This window comes from Megascapheus bottae, chromosome 12 (assembly GCF_031878675.1).
Source record: "Megascapheus bottae isolate mThoBot1 chromosome 12, mThoBot2.hap1, whole genome shotgun sequence".
Taxonomy (NCBI): domain Eukaryota; kingdom Metazoa; phylum Chordata; class Mammalia; order Rodentia; family Geomyidae; genus Megascapheus; species Megascapheus bottae.
The window spans coordinates 28,119,945-28,138,189 of NC_143520.1; the positions used below are offsets into that span (position 1 = coordinate 28,119,945).

The 18,245-nt window shown below is 37.4% G+C and overlaps 1 long non-coding RNA gene across 1 annotated transcript in view; it reads left to right on the top strand.

Moving 5' to 3' along the window:
* Positions 1-18,245, top strand: part of LOC150056377 (uncharacterized) — a 56,969-nt gene that overhangs the window by 23,799 nt on the left and 14,925 nt on the right. The window lies entirely within an intron of this gene.

The window sequence follows — 18,245 nt, forward strand, 5'->3', positions numbered from 1 at the left end:
GTTAAAATATCTCTACTATAATTCCAGGGTACTTTTGTGATCATGTTTCATAACCAGGGTCTTGATAGTCTTAATTTCTATGTCAGGTCAAGATGTAGAATTACATAAGTGCTAATAATGGAAACAGGCAAAAAAATAAGGAATACATAATGATTTCAGAATGCTTACTGTCTAAATGCGAAAGAGAATGAAATACACACTTCCAGTAACTATGTATACCCAATATACACTTCCAGTAACTAAACCCAATTCTAGTTCTTGTGCTGACTGAACAATGAAGGAAACCTATTCAAATCCTCAACCTTTACTAGTGTCTATCTTGATGGTTTTTTGTTTGTTTTTTGGGGTTTTCTAGTGGGTCATGGGGCATGAACTAGGCCTGATTGCTGTCCCTCTGCTCTTCAGCTCAAGGCTACCTCCCTATCCTTGAGCCAAGCCCCACTTCCTGTTTTCTAGAGTTTATTTGGAGATAAGAGTCTCAGGATTTTTTGTGCCCGGGCTGGCTTTGAACCTTGATCTTCAGATCTCAGCCGCCTGAATAGCCAGGATTACTGGCATGAGCCACCGCCCATGGCCTATATTGATGCTTTTAAGGCCTAGTGGTAGAGTGCTTGCCTAGCATGCAAGCTAGCTCTAGCCTTGAGAAAGTCCAAGGGCAGTGCTCAGGCCCTGAGCTCAAGCCCAGGCCACCAATGGGAAAATAATGTTGATAAAAGAAACAATATGGGGCAGGGAGTTATTGGCCTAGTGGTAGAGTGCTTGCCTAGCATGCAGGAAGTCCAGGGTTCGATTCCTCGGTACCACATATATACAAAAGTTAGAGCTGGTGCTGTGGCTCAAGTGGTAGAGCACTAACCTTGAGGAAAGCCTAAGGACAGTGCTCAGGCCCTGAGTTCAGTCCCCAGGACTGGCAAAAAAATAAAGAATAAAAAAAAATTAAAAAAGAAACAATATTCTTTTGTCATAGGAAATGATATAACTTTATATTCATCTTAAAAATATGATCAACTTAGAAGGGCATGGTGGTTCATAAGTGTAATCCTAGATACTCAGGAGACTGAGGTCTGAGGATCCAGGTTCAAATCCAGCCCAGGCACTAAAGACCATGAGACTTTTATGTCCAATTAACTACTAGAAAACTGGAAGTGGCACTGTGGCTCCAGGGATAGGGAAGTAGCCTTGAGCTGAAGAGCTCAAGAACACCCAGGCCCAGGGGTATGGCAGTAGCCTTGAGCTGAAGAGCTCAGGGACAGCACCACAACTGACCCCCCAAAAAATATATATCATATATATTATATATATGATATTATATATATAACATATACGAGATATATTTGATAATATATAATATATATGTAATATATATGATATATATGATTAACTTAACTCACTCTCAATTTACTGTATTAGAGTGGGTCCAGAATCCTGCAGTGTTATAAACCCCTGTGAGGTAGTTTTGCCAGATAAAATACAAAATGTCCTTTAAACATGCATTTCAGGTAGCTCAAAGAGGACATACTTTTACTAAAAATTATCCTTGGTATAAGTAAGATTCAGTTTTAATTGAATTTGCATTTTTATATGCTAATCTGACCATCCTACCCTACAGAGAATCTTTTACATAATAAAGTCTAAGAATCACTTTGGGGATTTGGTGAATGGGTTGGAGGAGCTTCATTTGTTACTCGGTGTTTCTGAGTCATTGGAATCACCTAAGATGATTAAAATATTATTGGATCCCATTCTGCCTCTAGATATTCTGGTTTAATTGATGTGTGGTACACCTCAGGCACTGGACACACACACACACATACACACACACACACACACACACACACACACACACACACACACACACGGTATGTATATAATTCCTTAACCAAACGAGAACCATAATTTAAATGCACTGTTGGAAAGACTGGAAATCTCAATTATGGTATGAGGGTGATAGTAAAATGGGAACATAACATTAAATGACATGAGAGAAAATTGTAAATATCTATGGTGCTCAATGAAAGAAAGCCCTGGACTTTGTGGTTAGTCCCTATTTATTTTTGCAGTGGGGATGTACAAATTGGGGTTATTTGGAGACATTGGAAGAAACAAGAGATGTGGATACTGAGTCTAAGAATATTCTACCTGGCCACTGTAGTCTATGCCCTGTCCAAAGAAATTAAGACATTATTTCTTTCTATTCTCATCTACTTTGGAATTTATAGAGCTTGTATTTCAGATAGTTGCTGACACAAGATAAAATAGAAAGGGAGTGTGTGTGTGTGTGTGGTAAGGGGGAAGGGCAAAGACAATGAAGAAATAGAGAATACAACCAGTATTTAGAATAGACAGAAACTATACACAGTAGTGTAAAGGTGATATGTAATTCATATATGGAATTTATTCTGTCAACACCTCTTAATAAGTCTGATGAAAGGGATGCATTAGAAATAATAAAAAGAAATAAATAAGATAATGAATAAGTATACTTTCCCAATAAGCATTTTTTTTTGCATAAAATATGGTCTAGTCAAGGGCAAGATACATTTCATGTATCTATCTGCTTCTTTGCTCACCGTGGCTAAAATAAGTTCAACTTTTGCATCTCTGCTGTTGATTCAGGACAGCTTGCTCATGGAGTATCAGGATTTGGAAAAAGAAAACTATTCTGAACAGCTGTTCTGACTCATCCCAAACTTTTCTCAGGAATGGAGTCTTTCAAACAAATTCCTTTATGTAGAACATCTGCTCTTTTACATGCAAATACAATGTTCTAATTAACTTTTACTTTTCTTTGCTTTGTATTTTCCCAAGGCCTGGCTACCCAAAATTGGATTGATTATGCAGAGAATGGACACAGGAAAGCCAAGACATGTTTTGGAGTCCAGAAGTAAACGTGCTATGGCTCCCTTGGCTGTCTGAGGGCCAGAGAAATCACAGGGTTAATACTTAGTGCCCATGAGGCCTCTGGAGAACACCAGCTTCATTGAAACAGAGCTTTCTCCACTTGGCTCAGCTAATTGCTCTTACCTTGGCAGTAATGCATTTCAAAATATGTAAGCAGAAACCAGTGATTGTCAGCCCTGTTTAAAAATCACCCAAGGACTTTAAAAAATATACTTATATCTGGGTCTTACCACTGACACATTAAATCAGAATCTGGGGTTAGTGGTTGGGCATTCGATTATTTTATTTTTCCTTTTTAAAGCTCCTTAGGTGATTCTAATGTGCAGCCAAGAGAAAGGATAACTAACCTAGATAATGTGATATGCTGTATGTGGGTAATATTAAGCTACAAGCCAGGTGCAGCAAGCATAATAATCAGTAAGTAATTCACAATGTAGAGATAACCAGCCAATTTTATATTTGAAAGGACACATTCTGGAAGTGGCTACTATAAGCACTTCAATAGGAAAAGTTCAGTTAATTAACATGTTGAATGTCAAAGATTAATTTTAATCAGTGACTTGTTAATTGGCGTGATTAATTTCAGAAATCAACCTTTATTACTGGAATTAAAATGTTATTTTAGAGACTTGTGGGACACTGTATAAGAGGCTAAGGACATATGTGGTGCTTTTTTTTGGTCAATCTGGCCCTTATCTCTAACTATTGGGTTAGAGCTTTGAGATTTATCCATCAATAACAGAAAGCACACTGGAATTCTGCCTCTGGAATTTGGTTAATTCTTCCTGGGTGAAACTTTTGTTTAAAGTGAGACCTGAGCACCAAAAAGCACTGAGAGCTTCACCAACCTCACCTAAAGCACAGCTTGTTAGTTAAGTGTTTCTAAAACAAATGCTCTGTTGTGACAGAAATCAGTCTGTGACCCTGTGTGATCTCAGTAGAATGGACTGGTGACCTTATACTTGGTACCTCATGTCCAAACTTCAGACTTCAGCTTTGTGTTATGCTTAATTGAAGATAAGGCTCTCGTGGATTTTTTTTCTATCCAGACTGGTTAGATCCTTAGATCCTTAGATCTGTTTCCTGAGGATCATAGGTGTGAGCCATTGACACTCAACTTCCTTTAAAAAAATTATTTCTTTGGATGAGAGAGTAATACACTAACAGGGTAAACTAGAGCAGTTGCCTTAGGAAGATCATTAATCTCATAACTCTGAGTTCTCTGGATGGGGTGGGGGTGGAGGGAGGGAAATGGGGATCAAGACATGAGAAAGGGTATCAATGTTTGTGAAGTAATGCACCGTTTATCTGGTGAACATAATGTAACCCTTCTATTAATTATAATAAAATATATTAAAAATAGTTGTCCTACACTTTTTAGCAACAAGAAGCCATTTTCTCTTTTCTCTCTTTTTCAAATAGTTTACTTTTGATAGTAATATGGTTGGAACTCAGGGTTTTATACTTGCAAGGCAGTCACTCTACCTCTGAACTACACCTTAAACACCCCTTTCTTTCTGCTGGCAACCCCACAGATCACATCTGAGGTCAAAGTAATAGAGTTAGCATATGTATTCTAGTATGTTCCAGGGGCTAGGCTCTGCCTGGGTCTCCACCTACAGGCTTAGATCAGGCATGTGACTTTGACTAGTGCTAGATACAGGGACTTTATGCTGACCTGTTTCTCTACTTCTCCTTCTTCTCTTACTATTCCTCCTTCCCCTCTTCCTCCTTTTTACATCCTGCTCTTTCTCTTCCTTTATTTCTTCCAAATTAAGGTCCAATGAAGCATCAGCCTTAAAGATAGCTATCCATCTTTTAAAGGCTTATCTTCTATATATCTAACAGTTTAGAGTGAAGGGGTACAAAATAAATATCTACTGATCTACTAGGCAAAGAATATAATCCAAATGATACATGTGCAAATGCATCAGTGGGGTCACTATAAGGTCCCTTTTAGACTCTGTCAATCCAGGGGTCTCAGATCACACTTGATCCTTCATAGTCCACTGATTAAAATTTCCACTTCCTGAGATCTTTTCTCAGTTTGCAGTTTTCCACATGAAGCACGAAGGATGTATTTGTTGCCTTTGACCTGAGTACCAGCCATTAGTTGTGGTACCCTCATGAGTGACCAGATGCAATTTCCTAAGGGAAACAATAACTGATTGAGCTGCATGAAGGCCTAGCAACACTAGCACCAACTGATATCAGGATCAAGTGTGTCTCCACCAGTTGCCTGCACTCTTTCCTGACAAAAAGAAGAATCTGTTCAGGAAAAGGAATCCATGGGCCTGTATGCATGTGCATGTGTGCATGTGCTTCTGTGTTATGCTACAAGAGATGGAACCATAAAACCACTATACCAGCCCTCTGGTAATTGTCACACCTCAGCTATCTCCCAGTATGTTAAGCAATGTCATAAAATCCTCAATACACTATCTATATTGAAAAATAAATATATGTCATATTAACACTTGAAGAGGGCTGGTTGGAGAATAAAAATGTCACAGAGTGACAAAATCCAGTGTTTCAGCTTTAAGGTGGTTGGGAATTATTCATTTGTATGTGTAATTAGACCAACATATGGCAAGTGATGGATGTTTCTTACTACTCCCTTTCTATTTTCTGGCTTTTGTAATGCCAGAGCACCCCACAATGTTTCTCAAAGCTTCTCTGCTGAATTAAGTCTACTTGTAAGCTTAGTCTAAGAAGATAGGCATGAACTGCCTACAGGGAAGTTTCTGCTTTGGGCTATTCCCAAATAAACTAGCTTTAGCCACATTAGACTATTCTCCACATCCACACTTGCCGGAGCCAGCTGGCAGCAAGACGGGATACCTGATTAGGGGGTGAAGATGAGAAAAGAAAAAGAAATGACAAGACAAGTAATAGATGGGGTCGGGAAGGCTACGGCCCAAGACTACAGCCTAAGGCCGTGAGCTTAAGACCACAGCGGTCATTTTTCTTCCCCATTCCAGTCTTATATAGTCTCTACAAAACAAGAACCTGTCAGGTGTTACATTGATAATCAAGTCTCAGCAGAGAGTGATAAAGCAATAGCACACTTGTACATAATGATAATCAAGTATCAGCAGAAAGTGATTCACAATACTGATGATATAGCTCAAAGTTCATAGGCATGGTGTCATACAAGGCAGCTCATTTCCTTGTGTGGTTATCTTACTCAGTGATGCAGATTCATGGGCCAGCCTGACCCTTCATGGGCCAGCCTGACCTTGCACTTGGCTCCCAACATCTCCCCTGTCTTTATTTTAAAAGAAGCGAAATTTTACTCCAAACTGGAGTAAACAACATTTAACAAGTACACAAACCTTTTCTTTGGCTACAACAGTGTAGCCTACTTAGCACCCATTTGCAAAGGCATTTTCTTGATTGTTTGGGGAATTTAATCTCTGCCAACCTAACAATGCTTTAGTTACCTATATAGGCCTATATACAGATGAATGGGGTCCACAGCCTCAGGTCCACAAACTTCTGAATAAGGATCTGCTGTCTTTCTCCATGGGCCTGCTGGAAATTGATATAAAGAAACTTATAAGAGCGAGCAAGCAAGCAATTAAGCAATAAACAGTTTTAAAAAACAGACAGGCAAAGTTTCTGACATTGATAAACAAATTTACATTTAAATTTCTGATACTTGTCTCCAAACTTTAACTCAAGGAAATAAATTGCAAATTCCCTAATGCCTCTGGGCTAAAAAGGATACAATGTTTACTATGTAGACAGCTATATGCATTCAATACCAGATTTTTTAAATGCAGATTTCAGAATCTTTAGAAAAATCATTTTAACCAGTTCATCTTTAAAACAAAACAATAATCCTTTGAGACATTGGAAACATTCAAACCCAATCATTTTCTTGAAGTTTAAACTTAGGTTACCCAATTGCCTTTGTGTTTCAAGCATAAATTCATCCATTGTTTTATACAGCATGCTGACAATTTCTTAAAGCACGCAAAATTAATTTCGAGAGATTTGCCAGTCTTCTTGCAGGTGAGAATCAGGTTCCAAACAAAACTTTTTACAAGGCAACTTAGTTGAAATTATTATTTGGTGGGAGTTTTCCAGCACCAAATTTAGCCCACCTAGAACATGACTCGTCATTTTCCCAATTTTGACTAGGCCATCTCACATACCAGTTTATGCCAGGGCCGAATTTAAACCTGGGAGAACCATGCTATGTCCTGCCACCAGTTGTCTCCAGAATATCACTTCAGCCAGGTTTTTAGGAAAAAGGAAACTAGACTAAGCTTGCAGCTTGACCTCTACTTGCCTCAATTGCAGCTGAGTCGGAGGAGCCATACCAGGCCTGAGACCTAGCCCAGGTGGGGCCAAAACTTTTACTCCCCAGAAATATTCAAATAGATAACAAAGATGTGCACACATGCATACACACACGCACACGAGCGCGCACACACGCACACACACACACAAAACATGAGGAAAAACATGTAACAAGAACAAGACAGAGAAACAGAGACTTTCAATTAACTCCCAAACTTCTGATGGCATGCCTGGACTTAAACTATCAGAGTGATGGAAAGAACATGGGGTCCTGAATTTAGGGGGTGCCTCTCCTATGGAGATTTTTGTTCCCTGGTAGCTGGCCAGCGGAGGCCATCCTAACCTGCCTCAAGCAAAAGAAAAAGCAGTAATTAGATTCAGACATGTCTTGCCAGTGAGACTTGAACTCACACATCCTCTCAGACATGCCCTGTTATCAACAAGAACCCTAGAAGGGGGCGTCAAGGCGTCCTTTGACCACCCAGGCTTAGAGAGCTTACTGCGTCCAGCTTTTCCTCTCTGTTTTAGGCCACAGTGCACTTTCTAGAAGAAATAAAACACAGACATACAGGGGGGTCGACCGACTCCTACTTATCTCCAGAGGTCTTTTCTTTTTTTTTTTATAGCCATATGTTTTTCTGTTTTATTTTATTTTTTATATATTTTTATTGTAATTAATAAAAGGGTTACATGATATTTGCCAGATAGAATGTGCATTAATTCACATACATTTATACCCTTTCACATGTCTTGGTACAGAGGTCTTTTCTTTAGGGGCCTGCACATAGAACTTGCGGCTTTTACCTTGTCCCATTCTTTCTTTTTTTTTTTTTTTTGCCAGTCCTGGGCTTGAGCTCAGGGCCTGAGCACTGTCCGTGGACTTTCTCAAGGCTTGAGCTCTACCACTTGACCCTCCGCATCACTTCTGGCTTTTTTCTATATATGTGGTACCGAGGAATCAAACCCGGGTCTTCATGCATGCTAGGCAAGCACTTTAACCACTAGGCCAAACTCCTGGCCCTTGTCCCATTATTTCTTACTCCCGACTATACACTCTCCCACTCTCTACCTTCCTTATCTGATGCATGTCACTCACTAAAGCAGAGTTCTCTATCTTTGTCCCAGGTTTTCATGTCCCTGTTCAGGCGCCACTTGCTGGAGCCAGTCGGCAACAAGGCGGATACTTGAATAGGGGGTGAGGATGAGAAAAGAAAGAGAAATGACAAGACAAGTAATAGATGGGGTCCGGAGGGCTACAGTCCAAGACTACAGCCAAAGGCCGTGAGCTTAAGACCACAGTGGTCATTTTTTTCTCCTTCCAGTCTTATATAGTCTCTACAAAACAAGAACCTGTCAGGTGTTCACTGATAATCAAGTCTCAGCAGAGAGTGATAAAGTGATAACACACTTGTACATAATGATAATCAAGTCTCAGCAGAAAGTAATTCACAGTACTGATGATATAGCTCAAAGTTCATGGGCATGGCGTCATACAAGACAGCTCGTTTCTTTTTGTGGTTATTTTACTCAGTAATGCAGATTCATGGGCCAGCCTGACCCTACATTCAGCTCCCAACATACGTTCTCATCAGGACATTGGACAATGAGGGTGCTGGAATCAGAGCTATGCTAACAATACACTTGGCATATTCTAGTTTGAAAACTATGCCTACCTATAGCTTTATGGTGAAATGAACTGAGTCAATACAAGAAAATGTTTAGAACATCCGCTGGCCCGGATGAAGTCCTGAGAAATTACAGTCTGGAGTTACATTCTATTTTCGCAGATTTCTTTTTCATTTCCTTGGCTTTGAATGCCCTTGTCTCCATTCTTTTTCTTTCCATCTCCTTGTTCCGGTTTAAATATAAACACTTTTCTGGGAAAACTTTCTGATTCACCTAAACAAGGTTAATCATTTTTCTTCCATGATCCATATACCTCTCTTCCCTAGAATGTATTGCAATTACATTACTGTTGTTTATGCATTAATTTATGTCTTCCTGTTTACTATGAGCTTCTTAAGGACAAGATTGTTATGTCTTCTTCATGTTTGTTTCTATTTGACAGCTTTTTTTTCTACCATAAATTTTCAAATAATATTTGTTGAATGAACAGATGAGAAAATAAACTAATCAACCAAGAAATCATGTAACATGATACCATATGTAAATGAAGAGTATCCTGGTACTTAGCAAAAGGTAGAAAAAAATTAAGGGTGTTTGTAATATTGTGCATAGAAGAATTAATTCAATACTTCTCATATACTACCAACACAAGGATTTTCTGTGTGCTCACTCAGTTTGCTTGTTATGTCAATCTTACAATGAATGCTGTGCCTACAATGTTTCTTTGAAGTAGATCTTTAAGATTTTTCAGTCAATATAATGATAATGTTGTACATTGGATATGAAGTATTCCTCCAAAAGGCTCATATGTTCAAAGCTTTGTGTTCAATATATTACTTTTCAGATCTTGGGTTTTGGGGGAGTGATTGGATCAGGAAGGATATGATGTCTTGATTGATTCATAATATGATAACATTATTGAGAGATGGTAGAAAGTAGGAGGTGGGGCTAGTTGGAGAAATCAAATCAGTGGGGACATGGAAATGCCTACTGTGTTTTCTCTCTCTCTTCTCTCTTTCTCTCTCTCTCCTTTCTTTTTTTTCTCTCTCTTTTTCTCCATGTGAGTTGAGCATCCTCCTCTCCACATTTCAGTTACTATGATTTTCTGTTTCACATCACAGTTGTCTCAGTGAAGAATGGTAACCATGGAGGGAAACCTCTAAAACCTTGAGCTAAAATAATTGGTTTTTTTTGTTGTTGTTGTTTTGTTTTGTTTTGCCTATCCTGGGGCTTGAACTCAATGCCTGGACACTGTCCTTGGACATTTTTTGCTGAAGGCTAGAGCTCTGCCACTTGAGTCACAGTACTACTTCTGGCTTTTTCTGTGTATGTGGAACCCAGGAATTGAACCGGGCTTTGTGCATGCTAGGTGAGCACTATACCAAGAGGATATGCTCCCAACCCTAAAACAAACTTTTTTATTAAAGAATTTATTAACATTGCTTTTTACATCATATTTCAAATGTCATGTTTAACAAATAAGTATTCAAGAAGGGAATCTCTATATACAATCACTGACACTTAGGTTTTAGAACATAATTAAAATTAAGCTGAGGGTTTGTATGTCATAGATACATATTAATCTATGTAATAATCTAAAATATTTAAAAATATTTCTCTTCTATGTTTGGTCCAAATGATAGAAAGTTTGATGAAAAAAATTAGAAAATTCAAGTACTATAGACTAAGGCATATTTTGAAAGAATATATTTTCCATTTTGCTTTTCAGTGGTCACCTACTGTTCTAGGCACAATTTAAGTTAGTACTTTCTTTTTCTACATCAACATTGCCTTATCCTATTGTGAAGAGGCCCCCATTCTCTTTCAGGAGGCTAAATGAATAAACTAAGTGTTCACATACTGTTGTAGCTGCATATACACTGAACTGGCACATTGACACAAAATAATTATGGATGGCAGCAGAACTGGAAGAAAAATCCTTTATACACAAAAAAGTTGGGCTTAGGTTTTTTAGAAAAATCATGGCATTTTAAATAATTTTTCTTGTCTGTAAATAATGTCTACATAAACTCTCCAAATATGTTCTCCTTTCTTTGTAGGTAACCCTTTTTTCCCTCAATTTCTTGAAGAGATTTTCTAGCATTTTAATGGACAAAGATTTGGGATATTGTGCTTTCAGTCTCATTTCTATGGCTGACTGCTGCAGCTATTGCGATGTGTTATTTAATGCAAAGTAACTTCCCGTTTTGGGCCACTAATGTGGTATCATTTGTTTCCTAGAGCCACATAATATAATAAGATTTACTTACCAAAATAAATAGTTTTGTATCTGGAATATGATAACTGAAACATAATAGTCACATATTATTTGTGTAGAATATATTCAAAACTTAAGAATTGTTACCTGAAACTTCAGATAGTACGTCATACACACACATAGATATATGTTCCTATACTCATGTACCTACACACACATAATAAATATATACATACATGTACACATATAGGTTTGTGAGTGTGATAAAGTTGAGTTTGCAAATCATGTACAGTAAGAAATTACTAATAAGAGCTATTTCATTATTTTAGGCTATAATTGTTTGCAGGAAACTGAAAACACAGAAAGTTAATCTGAAAATGTGGGGCAGGGTGCTTTACCCATGACCATGTACATCCAGTAATTCTGAGTGCCCTTCTTCTCTTCTGTAGATAAATAAAAAGAAACTGAGGTAAACTAGGTTTCTAAGACCTACAAATTGGTTTTGATTTAGTTTTCTCTTTTGTTATTTATTTCTACACAAAAATTACCTTTACAATGCAAAACTATTCTACAAAACTGTTATTATTAATATCTGTTTCTTACAGGCATGATCCAGACTTTAAAACTAGTAGCAATCACTGGAGACTCTTCTATCAATGGAGATAAAATGAAACCACTGTGTCTTTCCTTACCTACTCCTAAATAAGGAGTTCAAAGGAATACTGTTTTTAATTTTATTGGCTCATTCACTGACATGAAAATCTTTTTAGATTAAGACTGGGGCTTTACAACTTTAGTGCTTATATTAGAATTTCATTAGCATATTTTTGTACTAGTGAATTTTGTATTACATATCCATTATACACATAATAAATATAAATTCTAATCCATAAAAGTGACCATTTTTTTCTACTTTTATTTTTTGTGCTGGTACTGGGACTAGAAATTTGGGCTTGGGTACTGTCTCAGAACTTTTTGTGGCCAAGGCCAGCAGCTTACTACTTAAGGTAGTTAATTTACTGGAGATTAAATTTGTTAGTTAACTGGAGATAAGAGTCTCAAAGAATCTTATGTAACTAGTATTACAGTTATGCCTGGCCTACTCCTTTTTAAAATCAAATATCATCATCATTCATACGAAACAATCACATAGCTCCAACATTGAGGTTTGTTTTATATAAAAAGGGTTAAGTAAGGAAATCATAAACTTGTTAAACCATGCAAATTGATATTTCTTTCTTGAATCCCTAAGAAAGAAAAAAAAATTAAAGTAAGATGTTGTATTTCCTTCTCCTTGACTTGTGATGAGTTAGCTGTTGAATTGGCTAGATTCTTCCTTCTTTCCCTAGACAAAAAAAGGGAAGAGGAAGCAGTATGGGCATAACTTGAAGGACACTGTCTCTGACCAATGCATGCAGAGTTAAAGTGTAGGAGGAAGATAGATAACTTCCCCATCACCAAAGGGCCAGTGTGCAGATCTCAAAGGTACCCAATGGAAGTGGCAGTATGCTGCTGAGCTTTCCCGGGATCCCCTAGGCAGCACATCTCAATAGGGTGAGGGGAGGTTCCGAAAGGGAGAGAGCTTGATTATGGACTCCTGAGAGCTGTAGAATAGGTAGCACCTACACTTTCACCAATAAAGTGACAACCTCCTCCTCCTACACCCATTATCCCACACTCAATAATGAGCATAAACTTCCTACTGGTTTCCAAACATCCATTCAACTGAAATCTTTATAAACAAATAAGATTCTTCATAATGCTTTGATTTCCTGGCAGACTGACTGCTCACTTGTTATCTTCATTTTCTTCGAAGAAAAATTCAGATAACTAATAGGGCCCTTGGAGAAATAAATGTTTTTTCATCACATCGGCAGTTCTCCTAATCCTATGTCATTTTCTACAAAACAATTTTCATGACAGGTGAAATAATCTTCCAGGGAAGTCTGGCTTGTGCTCTGAGCCTGATTTAGAGGACATGCTACCATTTTAGTGATAGGTTTTTTTCTTCCCTGAAGTGTAGCTCTTGATGTCTTTCACAGACTCTCTCCCGCAGCATCCAAGCACCAGATTTTTTAGGACTTGCCCAATAAATAATCATGACCTGAATTGGCCTAAAAAAATAGGAATTTATTCTCTCACAGTTTATGAGGCAAGAGTTTTAATTGAACGTGCTGACATATACTCCAAGAAGGCTCAGGGAGGAAGGGCTCAATCCATGATTCTTTCCTCTCCAGATCTGACTGCAATGGTTGGCAGCTCATGACCTGTGACTGCCCTCCAATTCCTGCTTTTATCTTCATGCTTTCTATTTCCCCCTGAGTCCAATTGGCTCAAATCTTCCTCTTCTTCCTCTTAGAATAACACTAGTCATGGAATTTAGAGTCCATTTTACAGCTGTGAACTCACCTCAAGATCTGTAACTTGATTATATCTTAAGATCTTACTTTCAAGTAAGTTCACATTCAAGTGTCAGGTTTAGACATATCTTGGAGATGGAACACTACTTACCTCACTGAAGAATGAGATTGGATGTAGGCAAGAGAATTCAGGAAGAGGTAGCACGTGCAAAGGCCCAATTTCCAAATTTCCTCGGGTAGCTGAAACCCTGAGATGCAAACTTCTGCTTAATTTTGGCTTCCTTGTGGGCATCCTAAATTTGCATGTATAGCATGCATTTGGCCATAAAAACAAGGAACAAAAATACCATTGAGGGGTGATTTTAGTAATAGGAAATACAAGCAAAAGAAGAGAAATTAAGGGACTGGGAAAATTTAGCTTCTCTGGCCGCTACAGTGGAGATGGCAGGTAAAAGCTTTTTCTACAAGATTTGCTAATCCAAAACTAATCTCCAAAGAAACAACCATTCCATTAAAAGATGAGCCAAAGACTTAGAGTGTCTTCTCTGAAGAAGAAATAAAAATAGCCTATAGACACATGAAGAAATGCTCGACATCTCTGGTCATAAAAGAAATGCAAACGAAAACAACTCTAAGATTCCACGTCACTCCAGTTAGAATGGCCAGGATCAAGAAATCTAATAACAACAGATGCCGGAGGGGATGTGGATAGGAGGGATCACTACTACACTGTTGGTGGTAGTGCAAACTCGTTCAACCACTATGGAAAGCAGTATGGCAGTTCCTCAAAAGACAAAACATAGAGCTCCACTGTGACCCAGCAATTCCATTACTTGGCATTTACCCAACTGTCCAGAAACAAGGGCATCCTAAATCCACTAGCACAATGATGTTCATTGCAGCACTATTTACCATAGCAAAGATATGGAACCAACCCAAGATGTCCCTCAGTTGATGAGTGGATCAACAACATGTGGTATTTATACACAGTGGAATTCTATGTTGCTGTCAGAAAGAACTATATTGCCTCATTTGTAAGGAAACAGAAAGACTTAGAAAAAATCATATTAAGTGAAGTGGCCAGACTCAAAGGAACATAGGCTCAATGGTTTCCCTCATTTGTCATAATCAGTAGAAACCTTGGGCTTTCCTAGCAGAGACTTGCAATAGAGTAAAACCTAGATACATAAGGCCATACAGTATGACGCTCAATGAAAGGACCTCTAGGATATAGAAACAAAAGCCATATAATGAGTGATTGTTGTCCTTAATGTACTATGTTGTCTCTCATCTCTTTTGCTGTCCCTTGGTTATCTCATATTGTTACAATATTTCACCTTGTTACCTGATATATTTGATATATGCTTAATTGGTTATTTGAAGTTGGATGGGGAAGGGAGGAAAACAAGATGAGGGACGGGGGTGGGGAGAGAGAAATGGGGACCAAGACATGAGAAAGGGTATCAATGTGTGTGAAGTATTGTACCTTCTATCTGGTGAATATAATGTAAACCTTCTATTAATTACAATAAAAATATATGAAAAAAAGAACTGTCAGAGAAGAGAAAAGGGGCTCCTCCATTGTTTTGGGATTATTTATTTATTTATTTATTTATTTTAATTTTGGTTAGTCCTGGGGCCTGAACTCTGGGCTTAGGAACTGTCTTTGAGCTTTCTCAAGCTAGTGCTCTACTATTTGAGCCACAGCACCACTTCTGGCTTTTTCTGTGTATGTGGCACCTAGGAATCAAACCCAGGGCTTTGTGTATGCTCGGCAAGCACTCTACCACTAGGCCAAACTCCCAGCCCCACTCCTCCATTATTTTAATAGCATATCTCTTTCCTCCATAAAGACATAACACAGAGGACTTGAGAAATTACTGGTCTCTAGAACAGGATTGCAACTGTAGTTTTGATTCCAGTCATTGATTTGGTCATTGTTTTATCTCATCTGGTATTAGATACTGATTACTCCTAACTTGGCAAATCATTAGATAATTGAGTTTATTATCAATCCATTCCCTGGAGGATATTTCAAATTCCCATGATGCTATTTTATTGATGATTTTGCATATAGGATAGATTGCCACTAATGGAATTAGAAGGAATTATGTGACAACCTAGTGTACATCTCTCCTAATGCTATGAGGTAGATACACAGATATATTGCTGCTAGGAGGTAAAGATTTAACCTTTCTATTTATAAATATACATATACAAAACTATATATAAATATATATACAATTCTATAATATATTACACATAATGTGCCTCACTTATAACCAAGCTTAAAACTATTGGCAATCCTTTAAAATTATTTAAAAGCAATAATTGCAACATTAGGTAAGAGCCAAGTAAAATTTGCAAGCTCCCTTTTGTTGATTTCAGATAAGGCTTCTGACTTTTTTGAAGCCCCAAAGCACTGCCTTTCCACAGGCTCTACCTGGGACAATATCATCCAGGTTGTTTGCTTTTCTTGTTGGGCCTCCCTATGCCAGATGTCCTTTTCCTTGGGAGGAAGATGTTTTGTTCCTCCCACTCCAGTGCTCCTCAAAGGACCGAATCATTGTCTGATGAGGCTGAACAATTTTTCATAAAAGTACACGAGTTCAATCAGGCAGGAAATGAGGCCCTCAAATCAAATCAAAGGTTGTGGCGGCATCACAGTCTGCTTTTTCAAAACTCTGTGAGAGACAGGGTTTTGTGTCATGTGGTATAAAAATCAATAAGCAAGGAGTAGTTTCAATCATTTAAGTGCAGCATGACAAAAATTGGCTGTGGAGAGCCCACAGATGGAATTCTGACAGTCATTACAACATTGACAATTTAAAAGGCCCACAAGTAGGTGAAATAGATATTCTGTTGAAACTCTGCTTAAGAAACATTTTTTATGCCCAAGTGCAACCATCTAATACTTGAATCATGAAGAGTCAATGTGGGGAAATGCCAGCTTCCTGCACTAGGAAGGGTGTAATAGGAAGAGTTGATGGCAGCAGTAAGAGTAAAAGGGGGAGCAAAGCACAAGACTATGAGTACTGTTCTTCTCCCTGACCCCTGTTCTGTCTCACCACACAAGTCCTGATTACTCAGTATATGGCTTCAGATGTAGGCATCTTGCCTCTACTGAAGACATGAAAAGTTTAAATAGTTTAAATACTGAAGTTTAGTCTAGAATTAGTGGAAGTAAGCTTCCCAAAGAGACTTGGGGAGATTGAATTCAACTATTTTGCATACATGAGGGAAAAAATACCCTAAAATGTTTTCAGTTCTCATTAAAAAAAAAAAAACTTTCATGACAGTTTTAGCTGGACATCTCTCAATTTCCATCAAACCTATTTTAGAAAGATATAAATCTTTAATTACAAAGAATACATTTTCTGTAATACTGGGGGGGGGAGGCATTGAAAAATGAAACAGCCAATTCAGATGTCTAAATGTATTCAATGGGATTTAAATAATGTAATAACTTGACATCTGTGATCATTTATCTTTAAGATACAGAAATAGGCTTAATTTTTATCTGTATTAAATTTGGTATTGTTCTTTTTCTTTCCTTTTTGGTAATTTTTAAAGATTTTATTAACATTAATTATATGTTCAAGGAGTTCCAAGTTGAGATGTCCATATATCAACACAATGCGCCTTAATGAGACATCCCTCTGTTTTCTCCTTCCTCCTCTCTTTACCTTTTTCCAAATCAATCTCAACAAGCTTTTTAAGTCTATTTTCACACACATACATGAAATATTTTGACCATGGTCAGTCTTTTTCATCCATGCAGTGGTATTAATGTTGGAGGCACACTTAGGATCACAATGAGGACTTTATTCTTGGTAGACAAGCTTTTATCAGTTAAGCCATGCTACTTTCCTGAGTTTTTACATTGTTTTCCTGAGATAGGATCTCACTAATTTCACTAAATTTGTCAAGCTGGTATTGCCAATTTTCCTGACATGTTCTTTGTCTATGATAACTCGTATTTCTATTCCAGTTTTCCATATTTGGAATTTCTATATTTGAAAATGTCTATAACCATCTATAATTCTGTAAGCAGAATATGTACAAAATTATATATATACAATAACATTTTTATGGCCATAAGTTTTTTAGTGCTGAAAATATTCAGATTGAGTTGAGAAAATTATTGTAACTATTATAATTGACCAGTTATTATAATTGACCAAACAAGCATCAGTTACTACAGATTTGAATATAAGTTTACTAGCGTAAAAAGTAAATCTGTGGTGGAGATGTATTTTTTTTAACAAGAATTGAAGTTAAAAATTTGCTTCCTAAATGCACTTACATGATTTACTACTAGAATGAAACAGCATTCAGCTTTAATATTATTAATTTTTTGTTCTTATGGTTATAAGAACTAAGATAATTTGTTCATATACATTAGTAAATGGGAATGGAGAGTTTCATTGCATAAAAATACTCAATTGTTTCTTAGTTCACTTTGTGCTACCATAATGCAATACCACAAAGTGAATATACTGAATAGAACATTTTAGCTCATGGTTTCAGAAGACTAGTAGTTCAAGAATGAATCCAGCAAGTCTGGGGGGCTTTCTTCCTGCATCATCTAATCAGCAGGCCAGAGAAAGAGGAGAGAAGGGAGATAAAAGGAGTTTATTTGTCCCATAATAAATTCACTCCTATAATAATGAACTCATTCACTTTTGATGGCATTCATTTATTTATAAAGACCACAGCCCACAGAGTCAACTCACATTTTTTAACATATAATTTTTTTCAAATGTCATTAAAATGATTTTAAAAAATGTAATGTATTGAGAGGTTACAGTTACATTCACCAGATAGGAGGT